The following is a 17671-nucleotide window of genomic DNA, read 5'->3' as shown; positions in this document are numbered from 1 at the left end:
CCAGCACATCAATAATCCTTTATATCCATAAGCCACTATGACATCTGCCCACACCGCAACATTCCCGTCTCCACTTACTCCCCCCTCACCACTCAAAGTTCACTACTCATTGCACAACCACGAGGGTGAACACATAACTCCATGTCAAGTCCTTTGTATTCATGTCCCCATAAGGAGCCTTCTGGGAAATGTAGTTTGGGGTTACTTCATTTGCATACAATGGTGACAATCAAAACCCAAGTGAAAGCTAAGACCAGGATTGGAGTAGGATGGTCCTGGTGACATGTAAACAAAACAAAAGGGACTATTTGTGGGAATGCAAACTGTGTATTGCCCAAAATCGTTTTCACACTAAAGAAGACACAGTTTTATCGAATGGAGACAGGTTTTCAACGAGCCAGTTGGTCTGACTACGCTTTCCAAAACGTCTCTGGTGCACTGTGTTGTGCTAAAAGACACATGCTCCACCACCTTGGTTTATGCATGTGCTTGCTGCCATACAGATGAAGGTTACATTGATTTTAATGGGTTTTCTCTGTGTTGACAGGTGCAGGTTAAAAATGATGAAGAACTTTCTTCAGTAGATATTCTCTCTGGAGGTTGTACACCTCAAGCAGGAAGGACCCCTAGGTACTTAGTCTCGGGGTCCTTTTTCAGAATGAGATGGACCTGTGTGGGTAACACTGTGCACTAGATCTACTCGTTCTATAGCCGACCAGTTTCTGTGGAACAAAATGGATGAGCCACATTCATCAGGGCTAGGCAAGGCATCTAATTATATGCCCGCTGTAATTCCTATGTGGCAGCGGTGTCTGCTTAACTTCAGTACCTCTCCCTCTAGGGATGACAGGAGGGGGTGGGGTGGAGATCAAGCAACTGACCACCCTCCATGCGGCACATACAATGCATGCTGAAGCACCAAGAGAACCACCTCCATTGATATAGGGTGGCACTTGCCGTGGATCCAGAAAACGCTTACGTATTGTAATAGCTGTAACGTGATTTACATCATCACATGCCCTTGCAACAAGCGCTATGTAGGCATGACAACACGTCCGATCAAAACGCGCCTTGCGGAACATAGATCATGCATACGCACCAAGAAGATCACAGCACCCATGGTGGAACATTTTCTGGCACAGAAACACACCCCCGACAGACTTCACATGGACAATAATTGAGAAAATGGCTATCCCCACGAGGGGAGGGAACATACACAACCTGCTCTTCAGACGTGAACAACTTTGGATTTATCGTCTCCAAATGTATCCTTCCTAAATATGGCAGCAAAGGGGTATTCTGGCCCCAGCCTGTAAGAGCACTTGTTAAAACATATAATAACACAATAAACCCCTAATGCGCCACACTTAATGAACACACTGTTCATTAAGTGTGCTGATATTAGGGGTTATTGTGTTGTGGTATATATCACAAAGTGCCTCCACATGCTATGCTACTAGTAAATCACCATGTGATGGACAACAGCTGGATCCTTTGCTGTGCCATGGCCCTCTGGCCTGACCCCTGTTGCAGGTGCTAGTGTTGCTGCTGTGAAATCAGGGGGTCTTTGGGTATTGGGGTGTCTGGCAAGTCTACCACTCTCCTCCCATGGCTTCTTCTGACTCTTGACTGTGGACACACCCTGACACTGTACAGACATTCCTCACAGCCACCTGTCTACTTGATGCCACCACCCTAGAAGTAGTATCTTTAGCACTTGCCTACTCCGTACCCACTGCATGGCCTCTTACGTATTGTGTACTACACCACCACTCCCCGTGGATATCCCCTTTGTCTCCATTAATGGCTGTGGAGCACCAAATCGGGCATCTAGCCAAGGGTGTGCACCACTCAGCGCATGAAACCTTATCAACACTCAGAACTGTAGCATTGCCCACTTCTGCTTACCATGGCCAGAATGCCTTTTACAGTACTCAAATGTATGAACCTCAACCATCCAGCTTTATACAGAAAGCCATAGTGCAAGAGGTATTGGGTGTTGGGTGTAGGACCCCCCACCTCACATACTGCTCTACCAAAAAAACTAGACTTTCAGTCTTATTCTTAGTCGCCTTGGCGACTGCTCCAAATTTCTCTTGGACCTCCCTCTCTACTCTTTTGCCCAACTTGAAAAAACTCTCAACTTTTCAACTTGTACTCTCTACAACCTCTCTCGCCTCTCTCCTTCATGGGGTAGCTCTGTATGTACCTCTACTCACTCTTTAAATTGCTTTTGCCACTATTCAAATCCATACATGGACCTGCCTCCCATAACCCGCTTCCTCCATATCCTGCTGATGTCAATATTGCCATCTGTGCTCCAAAGCCGCACTCAAACTATTTTCCCACCACCCACCTGCCTCCAGCTTCTGCTCTCCCGCAATCATGCCTCCACCACACTGGAATTCTCTATCCATAGTCCTCAAAGACGTAACTACCGCCCAGTAATTCGAAATTGTTCTCAAACACCCTTTTCTCTCTCTTGAGTACTTCCTTTACTTACCCACCCACATACCCATTTCCACTCCTACCTACCTACCTTTTCCACAACCTGCCCCCTCCTACCTGGCACCTTTAAGGATGGTTTGTACATTCCCAGCCTGTAGGCCACAAAGATGGAAGCCTGACGCACAAAAGGTCCCACACAGAAGTGCAATGTGCTGTACGTGGGGCTTGCAGCTTCACGGTTTACAGACCAATGAAGGAGACAGGTGGAACTTTCAACATGTATATGGAAGGGGGCGTGTGTGGAAGGGCCCCTCTGAAAAGGACCGGTAGAGCGGTCTAGGAACAGAAGACTGGCCTTGTGGGGTGGCCTCCATAGGCTGGATTCTGCAAAGTGGTATTTTGTTCCTGGCATTCAGACCCTGATCAGGTTTTAATCATGTAACGCTGCTACCAAAATCATGTACATATCCCCACAAATCCATCCCTCCAAAGGGAAGAATGGGGAACTCTGATGCCCCATGATGCAAACTCTGGAGGAGATAAATGGAGTGTCCCCCAAGGTTACCCCCATTCAACCCTCGGGGGATAAACAGGGTCAGGGGATATGCAATACAGGGCAGAACCAGTACGTTTCCCAAGGAGATATGTGCCTCTTGAGACATACTGAAGAGTCTAGAGTCATGATTAGGTCAGTCTTTGGTTCCACAAGAAAAAAGTCGCCAAGAAAATAAGCCTACAAGACCATTTCCGAGGTTTCAAAGGCAGGTGAGTGATTCCCTGAATGCTCTAAACTCTGTGGGTCAAAATCGCAGATCGGGACAGCACAGCCAGTGCACCAAATCAAATCCTGAGCCACCGAAGAAGTCACAAATGTGAGTGATGATAGCTTGAGGTCATGCTTACCTGGGAACAAAGACGTCAGAGTGCTGGCTCAAGAGGTTCCCACACTGTATCCTAACATGGCAGACAAGGGGTTTATAGCCTTGAACCACAGGTCCAAGGTATAAGCCAAGCCAGCTCATTAGGAATACAAAACACCTACATTTCAATGAAAGACAGGCACCCATAAGTAGACGGTGGAATCATTAGGCAGCGGCCACTCACAAGAAATGAAACGCATTAGGAATCAAACCAAAAATCAAATCCCTTATTGCTTCAATCATTCCATCATCGTCTGTTTAAAAGCGGGAAGAAATGTCTCGGCCTTGCAGACGTTAGGTAGGATGGCATACCGGGAAGAGAGAAGTGACAGAGGAAATGGGGATGGATAAGAAGTATTAGCAAGTCCGAATTTGGCAAAGCCGAGGTAGGTCAACTAGAAACCAGGAGAGATAGGTGGGGACTGTGGCAGATAAATCAAAACAAAGAAAGACCAGGGTAGAAGTACAAGCTAATATAGAAATGCTGCTGAGAACCTGGGTTCAGAGCCTGGCAGGAGTCAAGCCTTGAAAAACAGCATATCAGCAAAAGACCCGGGACGAACGACAGGCTAGTATCGGAAGCCTGCTGAAAACCTGGGTCCAGAACCTGGCAGGAGTCAAGCCTTGAAGAACAGTATATCAGGAAAAGACCAGGGATGAAGGACAGGCTAGTATCCGAAGCTTGCTGAGAACCTGGGTCCAGAGCTATGCAGGAGTCAAGCCTTGAAGAGCAGTATATCAGGAAAAGACCAGGGAAGAATGACAGGCTAGTATTGGAAGCCTGATGAAAACCTGGGTCCAGAACCTGGCAGGAGTCAAGCCTTGAAGAACAGTATATCAGGAAAAGACCACAGATGAAGGGCAGGCTAGTATCAGAAGCCTGCAGAGAACCTGGGTCCAGGACATGGCAGGGGTCAAGCCTTGAAGGACAGAATATCAGGAAAAGACCAGGGACGAACGACAGGCTAGTATCGGAAGCCTGCTGAGAACCTGGGTCCAGGACATGGCAGGGGTCAAGCCTTGAAGGACAGAATATCAGGAAAAGACCAGGGACGAACGACAGGCTAGTATCGGAAGCCTGCTGAGAACCTGGGTCCAGAACATGGCAGGAGTCAACTCTTGAAGAACAGCTCACCAGGAAAATCCAACTGGAGCTCTTTCCCATACTATGAGGCTGGCTGAAAGGCCAATAGGCCAAGGAAAAGAAACTTGCAAACCCAGGAAAACCCAGATATGGGATTAGAAACCACTACCCAGCAGGGGGGAATACCTACCTTAAAGCCAAAAGCAATTCCTATGGCAATCGAGGTATGTTAAAAGTCTTACTCAGGTCAAACAGGTAAGACAACCCCCCCAGGCAAGGGGCTGTCTTACCTGTCGTGCCTAGTTAGCAGGATAAAGGATCATTCTGTGTCCAGGAGGTGAAGCAAAGCAAGGGCTAAAACACAGACCAAGACCTCAACAGAAGTCCAGATACATATTAAGACCAAGACATCAAAGAAGGGACATCAGGAAAGAGAAAAGCAGAGAGTGATTTGAAGGACACTGTGCTGGGAAAAGACACGAAGGGGACACCAAGAGGATTTGGTATTTAAATCAGGGAATTGGACTTTGCTACTCCGACCTTTAAGTCCTCTAGAGTAGGACCTCTTGGGTTACTTTTAAATAACCCAGCTTGATACATGTTTCTGCAGAGCTTAACACTTCCCTATAGGACTTCATCCAACTCATTTTCCTTAAAGAGAAATACAGATGTTGAAACATTCTCCTATAGGTCCATGGTCTGCAGTGGTCACCCATGACAGTTTATATGCCATTGATTCTATCAATATTATGTATGCTTGCATGATTATGTAAACACACCATGCTGTACCCCTGACATCTCCCTACGGCTCCCCCAACTCTGTTGTCGACATGAGTTGTACATAATCCCTCATTGTAATTTCTATCTTTTTAGCAACTTGTTTATATATAATATTATAGCAATGTTCTTCAATGCATGTATGTCCTATTCATATTGCATGTCCCATGTCCTACCCTGAGCCCCTGCAATCCAGACTACTGTAATCATTCCACTGCACTGGTATAAATCCCCCATTTATGGGACTACCCCCCTGACCATTTCCCTGATGTAAGGTGTTTCTGATGATTGAAGCACCAAGCCATCTACAAATAAATACAAAAAGGCTCTGAAACATATACCTGTCCTGCTGAGATGTTCTAGGCCTGCCCCATTGAAATGGTAGCAGCCCAGATGAGGCATGCTGGCATTGTCCAATTAAAAATGGCGGCTGTATTTTTGTAAGAGATAAAGTTACTCAAAAGCGTTTTCTGAGAATTAAAAGTTGCATGTTGCATTCTGGTTGACCCTCGCCGGGTACTAATGTACAATAAGTCTGCCAGGACTTTCTTATACTGTCCTTATAGTGTCCCACGCAAAGTATGGAAGCCTGCTGGCAAATACTGCTATTTTCCATTGGAATAGAATAGCATTCCTGAGAAGTGCTGGCACTGCTCCAAGTATCACCGCTTTCCGAAGGGGCACGGGTATCTGGTGTCAAGGCAATTGTGCCCTGTCTGCTCAGACTAGCAAGCCATGAACGTCTTTGGGTATCATACACGCGCACACTTTATGCTTAACACCCAACTCCTGCAAAGTCACATGTATTGGTTTTCGCATTGTTTGTTTTGTTTGTAACGTCCACAATTAATTTGTGGCCATGCTCGTTTCTGCTTGTTTTTTTATTCTTAGTTGAAATACTGATGGTTTGGCCAACTACTTTAACAAGATTGTTAAAATGTCATAAGTTAGGACATAAGTATTCAAAGTATTCCAAACAACCCATCGACAGTGGTGTTATCTAGAAGTTACCAGGCATAATGTGGCAATGTATTTATTGGACAGTTGTATGGTGCTCATACACAAGTGTTGCCTAGAAAAAGAACATTATAATTTTAGTGGCCTTTAAAAGATTGCCTTATCAAAGCGATAGTCCAGAAAAACAAACTACAAAAAATAGGAGCCAGGAAGCCAAATAATTGCAAATGCCGTTCTAGGCTTAAAAGATGACTTGCATTGTGGAGCCACAAGAAGTATTCTTAAGCATGCTCATGAGCTTATATTTTATATGTACAGTTCAAAAGGCACTGTGTATATGTCTATGCCCTCTTTGCCCTGCACATTTGCACTCCACGGTGCAAATGAGTAAAAGCTGCCTACCATGCTCGCATAGCAGGCAGCATTTACAATAACAGTTAAATGCTGCCTGTCATGCATAGATGGCAAAGGGCTTTTAATTGTAAATGCTGCCGGCCCTGCTTGCATGGCAGGCAGCATCTACAATGGAACCTGATGGAGTCCGCCAGATTTATGCTGGCGCATAAAGCCGGCGGGCTCCATAGGTATCCCCAGCATTTGCACCGGTATGAAAATGTATGCCGGCGCAAATGCAGCTGCATTTGTATGGTAAAGAGTAAGGGATGCAGAGAAAATGCAATTTGTGTTCTGCCCTTCCTCTCCCCTATGCAAATGAATGAAAATGAGCTGTGGCATCAATGGAATGCATAAAAGACTTATGCAAGGCTTTTACGTCTTCCATTGGCGTTCCGGCTTTAATGAAAATGAGTCCCAGAGGGTGGCATAACAATGCATGCAATCGTGTCTAACTGGCAGAGCCGGTGCTATCACTAGGCAAGGTTAGGCACTTGCCTATATGTGCAAAATGTTAGAGCAACAAAATGCTGCTTTAACTCCACACACTATGTTTCAGGTATACTGCCTTGCCTTTCCTGTGATAGCACCGACCTTGTCCCCTGTACATTGTCTGCAGGCTGGTGCTGGTGGCAGCAGCAGAAGCAGAGAGACAAGGAGGCACTGTGAAGGTTGGGGTCAGGCCTGGGTCATGCTCATGAGTGGCATCATGGGTGGGGCTGTGGCAGCGCTGGCAACTGCGCCTTATAGAGCAAGCACCTCACGTGCCCCTCTTGCTCTGTCTTCTGTGCGTCGTTAGTCAGGGATGGACCAACAGTCTTGTTTGCCTCAGAAGTAAGTACCAGGCATCCAACAATATTCAAAGGGACGGGACCACGTCATGGAGAAAGCGCCAGTGTAGCTGCTGAACATGGAGAGAGCAGATTAATCAGGTGAGACAGACAAACCGCCGCTCCCCCCAGCTCTGTGCCATACCCTTGTCCCTAGTGTCGCATTTGAAATGGGTTTCCATGGCTCCCCAGATTGCTCACTACTTTATGAACTGAGGGCAATAAATAACTCTGTCCGAGGCCCATTTCATTTTGTCAAGCGGGACGTCTCCTTTTTTTGTAAATAAATGTAACTGGGTTGAGCCATGTTCTACCAAACAAAAGGCCTGTTGAAATGACTCTCAAAATTGGAATCAAGATTTGCTGTGCATGTGGGCAATAATAGCCTTGAATTATGTTGTGGGTGGTCGTAATAAAATTGTAATTGAGTCCACCAATAAAGGAAATAGTCCTGTGTTATGCTGTTAATACAGTGTCCGTGGCTCCAAATTGCTCACTAGTAAGAGCAGTCACTGAATGCACTAAATACAGGACTTTATGAACTGAGGGAAATAAATAACTCTGTCTAAGCCCCATTTCATTTTTGTCAAGCAGAACATCTCCCTTTTTTGTAAATACATGTAACTGGGTTGAGCCATGTCCTACCAAACAAATTTGAGCTGTGCATGTGCTAACGATACAATAAAAATGTCTTGCCAGGCCTCCCTACCGCAACTCGATTTATTAGCACTATGCTGTCCTTCACTGAAGGCCTGTTAAAAACAACCATTGGCAAAGCCAACAGTTTTGACTTCTGTATTGGTATTAGGCATACATTTCCCAGGCACTGCAGTTATATGCCCAGGTACTTGCACCATTTTGTACCTACTACCATCAATGGCCAGTTAATACCACGACGTCAGTGCCTGGCAAATTCATATCCCATGCCTACAAAAGGGCCCAAACTGTTGGCATTGTCAATGCTTGTTTCTTTTGTTTTGGTGGTGTGACGCCAAATCAGGCAGGGCACCTGGAGCTGCTGTTTAGAGCTGTTTTGAGCTGCCCCACATTCGTTTGTTGATTTTTATTTTGCATTCTGGTCTAGAAGTCAGCCACTGGGGAAGTTCTCACCTCGTGAACACAGAGATGTGGAGGGGTGATTGGTGGGAGGAGTGAAATTCAATGAGAGTGAAGCCGGCAAATGCCAACAGCTGTCGTCAGCCCTTTAACCTGGGAGCATGCTTTTACCTGACTTTTTTTATTTAAAAAAAAAATTGAAAGAGTTCATCGTTTTTGAAAAGTGGAAGTGGGTTTTGTTTCATTAAGTTTTGTCTACTTCTCAAATCTTAATTGTCAGCATGTGTCCTTCCTCGTTTTTGACATGGCACTTGGTAGAGATGCATTCTTAATGTTTTGAACAACCTATTTTAACATTTGTTGATATATACATTTCCTCCTGTGGTCATGTCTCCTCTAAAGGTGTTTCCATAACCTTCTATATTGTATGTTGCCAGATTCACATATGAGCCTCAATTGTTTCCCAGAAAATCCAACCAAATCTTTTGCTATGTTTGGTGGGGGATATTGTTGTTATAGTATTATTGACTTGTTTAATAAACATGGATTTATGAAACACAGATGGCCTCATTGCAAGTCTTCCGGTCTGGTAATAACGGTGCCGGTAAGCCTACCGGCACCGTTGTTATCTGACCGACACACTACGAGTCTGTGGGAGGGTGTCATCCTGCCTGCCAGGGTCAGACCTGGCGGACGGGACGGCACCCACCTGCAGAGTTACACGCAAGCACCAGCGCTGTTATTAAGGGTGCCAGTGCTTCAGTGGTCCCCATTCCCATTGAGTCCTCTGGGACTCAAATGGGAATGGGGATTAACAATTACCAGCACCTGACTTCCGGGAATGCCGCGGTTGCAATCCCCCGGTGTTTCTGGCAAGCCAGGTGCCGGTAAAATGTGAAAGTCCTTCGGCAACCTGACGGTTTTACTGACACGGTTACTGCCGGACTTGTAATGAGGCCCAGAGTCTTTGATTTCACTTCTGAAACCTAACACTGTGAGTGGACATGAGGGTGAGGAAAGTGTAATAGGATCCGTCCACAGCACAATACGTGAGCAATGTGTTAGGTGAAGGTAATGGGTTTGCGGCAATCGTTAACAAAATTAGGATGGTTGGTTAAGAACGGTTAGTATCTGGAGTGGGGGGGCGCCAATCTGACAGTTATCAGGGTGGAAAAATTCTTGCACCAGCCTTGCTAACTGGTGACTTTAATTTTTGTCACAAGTCATTTACTCCAAACATTTTAAGCATGGGGGTAAAATAGGTATGCTGGGTCATTTTGTTAAAAGTGCAAATTGCAAGTACAGCTCCACCAGTGTAAACAAGGTGAATCCTTTTCTCTTCACTTTTACGCTCCATTTGCGCTTAGCATTTACCAATGGATTCCTATGAAATCCGCCTGCTCATTAGCAGATGCAAATGCACAATGAATATTGTAGGAATCATTTGATTTCATGATAGCATAAAAATCTTATGCAGGCGTAAATCGTGATTCTCTTGCACGACACAGGAGGAAAGCAACGCAGAGATGAAACCTCTGCTTCGTGCACATCCTAGGCCTTACAAAAGCACGGAAGTGCACAGGAGCACAACATGAATGTGGACAGGCATTACGCCTTGCTCTTACGCTTCCAGTTTACACTCCATTTACCTGTCTTGCTCTCACAAAAAGGCAATTAAAGCGATTGGTGTCCTTTTCATGAGCAGGCTCATCTGGCACAGCTTAACCTGTTATTTATCGGAAAGATAAAGCGGATAATGGCCCAGATAAGACACTGTGACTTCCTCATGTCAGGAGTTTGAACTTTAAATAACTCAATGGCAGAAGCACCTTGGACTTTGCCCACATCCACAGTACCTTGATAACGGACATGGCCGATCTATACCAGGGCAGCGTAAGTCGTGCCTGTCGGATCGATATCTTGTCATTCACTTACTTTCATTGTTTAGTGCGAAGAGTGGTTTGCTGATTGCTGCTGTTAGGCCGCTCTTTGGGACAGCTGGCCTCATAGCCGCCAATGGACGCAGGTGGTCACATGCTCTAGGCCTCGTGGCACTGTATTACCAGTTTGCGATTTCCAGATTGAACTTCTGACATTACATCGTCCGTGAAGCAGTTATAATAACACATGATCCAGCCTAACACCGGATAAGCCGCTAATGCCTCTCCTCTCTTACACAACCGCCAGCTAAATCCTGGAATTAACAGAAAGCCGGCATCACTGCGACCACACGGCCAACTACCCGCAAACATGGTCACTGGGGCATCGCCTCTTTTATGAAATGGCATTGCAAACACCAAGAAAGTCTCCAAGGTTAACATTTTACATTTCAAGGACGAATGCCAGCAGCACAGCATGATGTTACGGCCTGTAGGCCCGTTGTTCTTCCAAATAGCAGGTAACTTGAGTCTCTGCAATTCTTCAAGTCTCAATGGCGGCGGGTTTATAAACAAAACCATTCTCCTGTGGGGGCAAGTTTTGACCACCAAGGGCTAAATTGCAGAAATTTAGCACAGGTGCAAGTGCGATTTTGCACAGCATTAGGACTAGGCCAACAATTATCCTTTGCAAATGCATTCTTGTGCAATGCATTTTTGGACTAGACAAAGACTACTCGAGTCAAGTGCTAGGACAGAGGAGTATTAGCGCTATGACAAACTTTGCCTTGGTGCAAAAACGTATTTAAAGCATTTTTTGCACAAGAGCTAGTTGTGTGTACAATTGCACTTGCACATTTATTCATTTATTTATTTATTTATTTATTGATTTATTTATTTATTTGTAAAGCACCTAGCAGCCCCGGGGCATCAGGGCGCTGTTTCAATTATGTCTTAGTTACATGTGGAAAGTTTCTGTAAACTGACCTTAGGAGCCCACCAGAATGATTGACTCTTTCTTGCTTGGTTAGCAGTGCGCAGCTGAGGTTGTGTATTGTTCTGTCTGCATGGGTGAGCGGCTCCAATAAAGCTTCACACGGGGGCTGTTTCCGATCTTTTTTTTTTATTTTTTTGTTTGCTAATAACAACTTTTAACAAATACAAATATTTCATTCAAATTATTTGTTAATTTTGATATAAATTCAATTTAGGTTCAAAGTAAAAAATATCATTTTTAAAATGTACATTCTGGCGATATATTGCACAAATCATCCATAACCTGCAATTGTGGTTTCTTCTAAGTGTTCATGTTTTTTACTGTCACTCTGATCAAGGCGATAATCTGTGCAATTTAACAGAAACCCTCAGAATTTATAAAACTAAAATCCTATACAAATGTACATTATATGTTTTGTCCTAAGGAGAGTACCACCTGACACCCTATCAACGGATGATTTAGTGTTTCTATGTTCAGAGCTATTGAGCATATATGCGACACCCTCTTTTTTCTTTTGGTACCCCTGATATGGACCCTATCTTTCCAATGTGCAAAGTAAGTTAATATATGTCTATATTTCCTATCCGGGAAGGTAACTGACTTTATAGAACTTTTTTCTATCTTGACATATTCCCTATGCAATTGGGATTTTGAGATCTTTTACTTTTGTTGGCACTAATCGCATGATCCCATATTTGCTTTTATATTTTTCGGTTTATCGTGTAAGGTTTGGCGATCATAATCAAGTTCTTTCAGTAATGTCTCACATTCAGAAGAAAATTCAAGCATGATATTAGATGAACCACATAGAGAGAGAGAGGCCTTTGGAGGACATAACATGTTGTGGCATACAATTAGTTTCTTGCATAGTATGATGGACTGCCATGACTGAATGCCCAATTCATAGCTTAATACCACCATAGGGAGAGGGGGGAGAGAGAGAGACAGAGTGATAGAGAGAAAGGGAGAGAGAGAGAGAGAGAGAGAGAGAGAGAGAGGTAAGTTGAGGATTTGTTTTCCAAAAACTCCCTCTAGACCAATGGTATTCAAACTTTTCAATCTGAGCCCCCCTCAAGTAGAAATATTGTCGTCATTCATGTCCCCCCCCATGGCTCTTTATATAAAATAGTGTTGCCGGGACTCCTAGATGCCCTATCTGCTTATATTTTCTACTGAAAGCAATCACCATAATCATTTTTTGAAGATCCTTGCTCCCCCCAGCCATCCTTAGTGCCCCCCTTGGGGGCAAGCCCCACAGCTTGAAGACCATGGCTCTAAACGATTAATTTTATCCTCAGTCTGGTAAGGATGCTACTTCTAAACCATAAGTTAGTGCTGGAATTACTTTTCCTTTATAACTCTTGATGAACTGAATTATTGAAATGTGGGCTTTCAGTGGGGCTAATTGACTTATTAAACAGATAATTCTATCCTTCGCTCTACGCCGATCGTACAATGGGAAGCCCAAGTATATTAGATGATGTGTTATATTCAGATTCTGTCCATCTGAAGACCTTTTAGACTTGTGTATATTTATACCATGTATAGAGACAAAAATTGCAGATTCCTTCCCTATAGCGATGAATTCCAATCTGCATCTGATAAAATGAAACAATGTCGTTCACAAACATTAAAGTGGCTATATGTAGGTTCGCCAATTTTTTGTAGGCTGGTCAGTTCTTTACTAAGTTGTTCATTTAGGTCGGGCATATATAAATTAAGAATACAAGGTGCTAAGGCGAAACCTTGTCTTAAAATAATTTGAGTTTTTATTTGACTGGTTAAAGGGCCTGTTGAGCCCTTCTGTACCTGAACAGAAAACGTTTTTGTGTAATCGCATCATCATCGTAAGGAGCCCCGAAGGTTTCGGATCTCTTTGTAAACACTTTGTACACTTTGTAGATTTCTCTCAAGAAGGTTCAAGCCGAATGATGTGATTGCTTAGAACAGTGCTTGACATGGGATATCATCAGAAGTGCCGGTACTAACACATCGGGTGACCAACAATGGTGTGGGGAAAGAGGCATATTCTGTGACCCTGTACACTCTTTACACTTTCTCTGAAACCTCGGGCTTCTCTTTTCCCTTACTCTTTCTATGGTTCTCTTTGACTTTGAGTGTCTGTTTCCTGCACTTTCTCAAGTCTCTCTTTTTACACTTTCTTTCAGTGACTCTCTTTTACCATCTCTTTCTCATGGGCCTCTTTACATATCACTGGGTGTGTCTTTTACCCTTTCTCTTTCTGCGGGTCTCTCTCTGGCCCCTCTCTAGATATGTTTTGCCATGTCCAATTATCTGTGTATCTTTCTCTCTGTGGCTTTATATAACAAGTATCTTTATTTCGAAGATTAGCAGTCTCTATAATAGAAAAAACACATAAAAATATAATAAAACATATATCATAAAAACAACGCAACAGCAAGCCAAACAAAATAATAATGAATCATTAATTAAAAAAACACGAAGAGATAATTTTATACAAAAAAATAAAATTGAATGCATCGTTAGCAAGTACGTGCTTTTGGGACCCCCTGCATTCAATTTGACACCTTTATGAGGCAGAGAGAAGGAAAGAGTAAAAGCTAGGCAAACTCGCTTTTGCTCTTTAATTTTCCCGTCTATTTTCTGAAAAATGTCAACGCAGCCTGCAAATACACTTTGCAGGCAATGCTTACTAATGGGTTCCTTTGGAACCCAACTGTTTTTGACCTGGGCCAGTCATGCTGTCCACGAAGAAGCCCAACATCTGACTGTGTCGGAAGCGGCTGTGTGGCGAGGGCAGTGTAGCTTGGCACGTTCCTCAGCACGTTCTTTGGCATGTCCCTATGTGCTTTCCTCTAACTTGGAACGGGCCTCATACCAGAAGTGAGCCTTGCTGGAGCCTTGCTGGGGCATTGAGCGTTGTGCATTGTAATCTGGTGTCGGACCCCCAGAGAAGTCTTGTGCTGTGCTGCCGCTGCCTGATCCAGTGCCCGAACCCGTGGAATTCAATTCAGATCTGAATTTGCTATGTGAGTCTCGTGAGTGGGCTGGCGGGTTGACGCTCGAATGGTGGGTATGCTGCAAACCAAGAAAATTGAGCAAGCATTCACACAGATTCAGCATCAACAGATATTTCCCAGCTCACATTGTGTTGTGTGGTGAGAGCATGGTGAGTGCAACCTGCACCCCATGCTGCTACTGCTGCATATTTGTCTTTCTTTTATCATTGAGAATTGGGAGTGAGTTATTTGGCATTTGAGGACATGAAGAGAGATAGGGCAGAGAGGGAAGAGAGAGCCTAGTGTTGGGAAAGCGTCCAGGAACAACTTCTGCAAGTTTGACCTTTTTTTATTTGCTAACATCCAGGTAGCGTCAAGAAAGTGAGGCACCTGTGGAAGAGTCAAAACAAAGGTAATGGGCTGATCCCCCTAAAGACGTTTTTACACTGTACCCATTGGGCCTCATTACAAGTCTGCCGGTAACCCTGCAGGTGCTACTGGCGGGTGTCCGCCGGACTTGCAATATTTACGGGTGCCTGGCTTGCCGGCAACACCGGGGCATTACAGCCACACTGTTCTGGAAAGTAAGGCACCGGAAAAGTGTGAATCCCCATTCCCATTTGAGTCCAATAGGATTCAATTGGAATTGTGACCACGGAAGCACTGGCACCGGTAATAACAGTGCCGGTGCTTCTGTATAACTCTGCTGGTGGGTGCCGTTCTGCCCGCCAGGTCTGACCCTGGGGGCAGGAAGGCACCCGCCCGCAGACCTGTAGTGTGCCGGTCTGGTAACAACGGTGCCAGTAGGCTTACCAGCACTGTTGTTACCTTACCTGCACACTTGTAATGAGGCCCATTGAGTACTTAAACCCCTAAAGTCCCTTTTCCACCAGACCCATTGAGTACCTAACCCTTACCCTACGAGTCTAAGATAAGATGGCAAAGCGCAAAGCCACTTGCAACATATCAACCATCAATGACCAGAAAAAGCTATACAAAATCTTTAAGTCTGTCAACGAAGTCGATGTAGTAAATATATTAGTAAATGAGATAAAACATTTACCAAACAATATTGATGGCATGGAGGAGAGAGGAGGGCCCAGGAGGGGAGGAGCTATAGCCAACTGCATTGTGGATAATGAAGGGCTGGATACGATTGTTCCAGCACAAGATGTCATGGGAACAACAAAGGCTAGACCAACTGCTAAGGCTGGTAAGACCCTCTATAAGGTTGCGAGATAGGCAAAAGGTCTGGCCAGATAGAAGATAGAAGCTACTGCCTTCCAGTGGGAGTAAATGGGGCACGTAGCTTGGATGCTGCTGAAAGAAGGAGAGCTCTAGTCGTTTTAGAGGCATCACTACTGAATGCAGAATCGGGGTTCCCAAAAGAAACAGGACGAAATTCCCTGTGTAATTCTGTACAACCCCTTAACCCGTTGCCTGGAGTCATCTCCCAACAACAGATGAAAACGACTGAGCAGCCAGCTGAGAACACAATAGGAAGGGAAGCTCCTGAAACATCCAGAAAGACCGATGGGCAATATGAACACATGAATCAAGGACATCAAACCCTGAGTACTAAGTGTGGGCAAGTGGTTGGTATCTCGGCCGCACTACCAGAGAAAATCACCAATATCAATACATCTAAGTGGTCTAAAGTACCAGCTAGAGGAAAAACAAAAGACAGATTTGTGGAAGGAGTGGAGGTTTTGGCCCTTTCTAATAGATATGCCCCCCTGATAGAAGTGCCTGTCAAGGGGGATTTGGTAGGCATGGCTGATAGGTGCTTGACGGAGATTAGCAGTAATAATTCAGTGACAAAGAGAATGTTCTTCAACAACAGAAAAGGGGAAAAGCTTTTGGGGCAATCAACTCCCCAGCTACAGTTGACCTTGATGAAATCAAGTCCCTAATCATGAAATTGGCAGAGAGAGTTAAGGATTTCAATTGGGTGACACACACCAGACCAGGACCCTTGCCCTTAGCCTTGGATGTAGCGCACAATTGGAATGCGTTCTCTTTATTTTCTGCAGATTCAATTTGAGATGGCACACAACCGGTCTCACATCCCCTTTTACAAATACCCCAGGTCACAATGGACCATGAACCAGGCCGCTCGGAGAGAATGCAATATTTATTTATTTTAAAATTCAAAGTAAATCATACAATTTTAATATTGGGCAGCGATCACCACTGGGGTGATAATTACAATGTAAATTGAAGAAATACACTTGGTTAACCTTCTACAAGAACATATCCAAAGCACAAATGAATAGGAGCAGTTTTGCAATATGGGTAGATAGCACCTGAGTTAAGATTTCCCCCTGCAATGCTCTCCAAAACCCCAATTAAAGAAAGAAGCAGCAGGGAGTCAAGGATATGAGATCGAAAACAGATTCAAAATCCGACCTTCCTTAAAAAAATAAGAGGATTTTAAAGCCCTTTGCAATGGCATAAAATAACACTCTGAATTTGGCAATGAGGTAAATATGATTTCTCACAATAGCAGGAATGTATAAACACTAGCAACCACCAGGCAAGGTATCAACAAAAGGCATACAGTTCAAAAGCAAGTTGGAAGTAAGAAAACGATGCAGCCTAATCACACGTTGGAAAGTTTAATTTCTTTTCAATTGCAGTTTTAAATGTCAAAAACGTTTTTTAAGAAAAACGGGTGAAATACTCCAAATTGGAATGTGGACTTTGGGCTGGGAAATAGATGCACATCACAGGGACAATATAGAAGTGAAATGATGGCTGTAGCTGAAGAATTGGATGAGATTTGCAAGATAAAAGGAGGTTTGGTTTTGGAAAAATAAAGCTGTTAAAGAGGGAAAATCGGTTTTCAAGAGGATAGCGCTGCCCATGAAACAGGTTAAGCGGCAGGATTAACCCGCTCCACGACACGTTTCTCTTTATGTGGAAATTACTTCAATTATTCCAAATATTACTAAGGAGTTACAAGATAGGTGAATGAAAGAATGGCGCTAACGCTAGGAAATCACAGACAAGATGCACAGAGAATTCTGACAGTTGGAAAATTTACCAAGGCATGGATAGGGGTGCTTAGAGACCTTGCCGTAGAGAGTTATTTGCGTACAGTTTTTAAGCAACTTGGCGTAGGCCAATATACATACAATCGTTTACAATAGGAGGCATAATTTAATATCCAGTTTGACAAACCCTCCTTTTGGCCTATGCTAAGTGCTAAGACTACTTCTGATCTCCTTGCAAGTAACTCCATACGTCATCGTCCATACACCCTGAATCGCCGTCAGAGATATCTATGGCCATCAGGTCGTTCACTAAGATCTCTTTTAACACATACTCCTTGGAAGTTTTATCCGGGGC

This window comes from Ambystoma mexicanum, chromosome 7q, assembly GCF_040938575.1.
Source record: "Ambystoma mexicanum isolate Mex_15411 chromosome 7q, UKY_AmexF1_1, whole genome shotgun sequence".
NCBI classification, from domain to species: Eukaryota; Metazoa; Chordata; class Amphibia; order Caudata; family Ambystomatidae; genus Ambystoma; species Ambystoma mexicanum.
The sequence above is the reverse complement of the archived record's forward strand: the minus strand, read 5'-3'. Positions refer to the sequence as shown.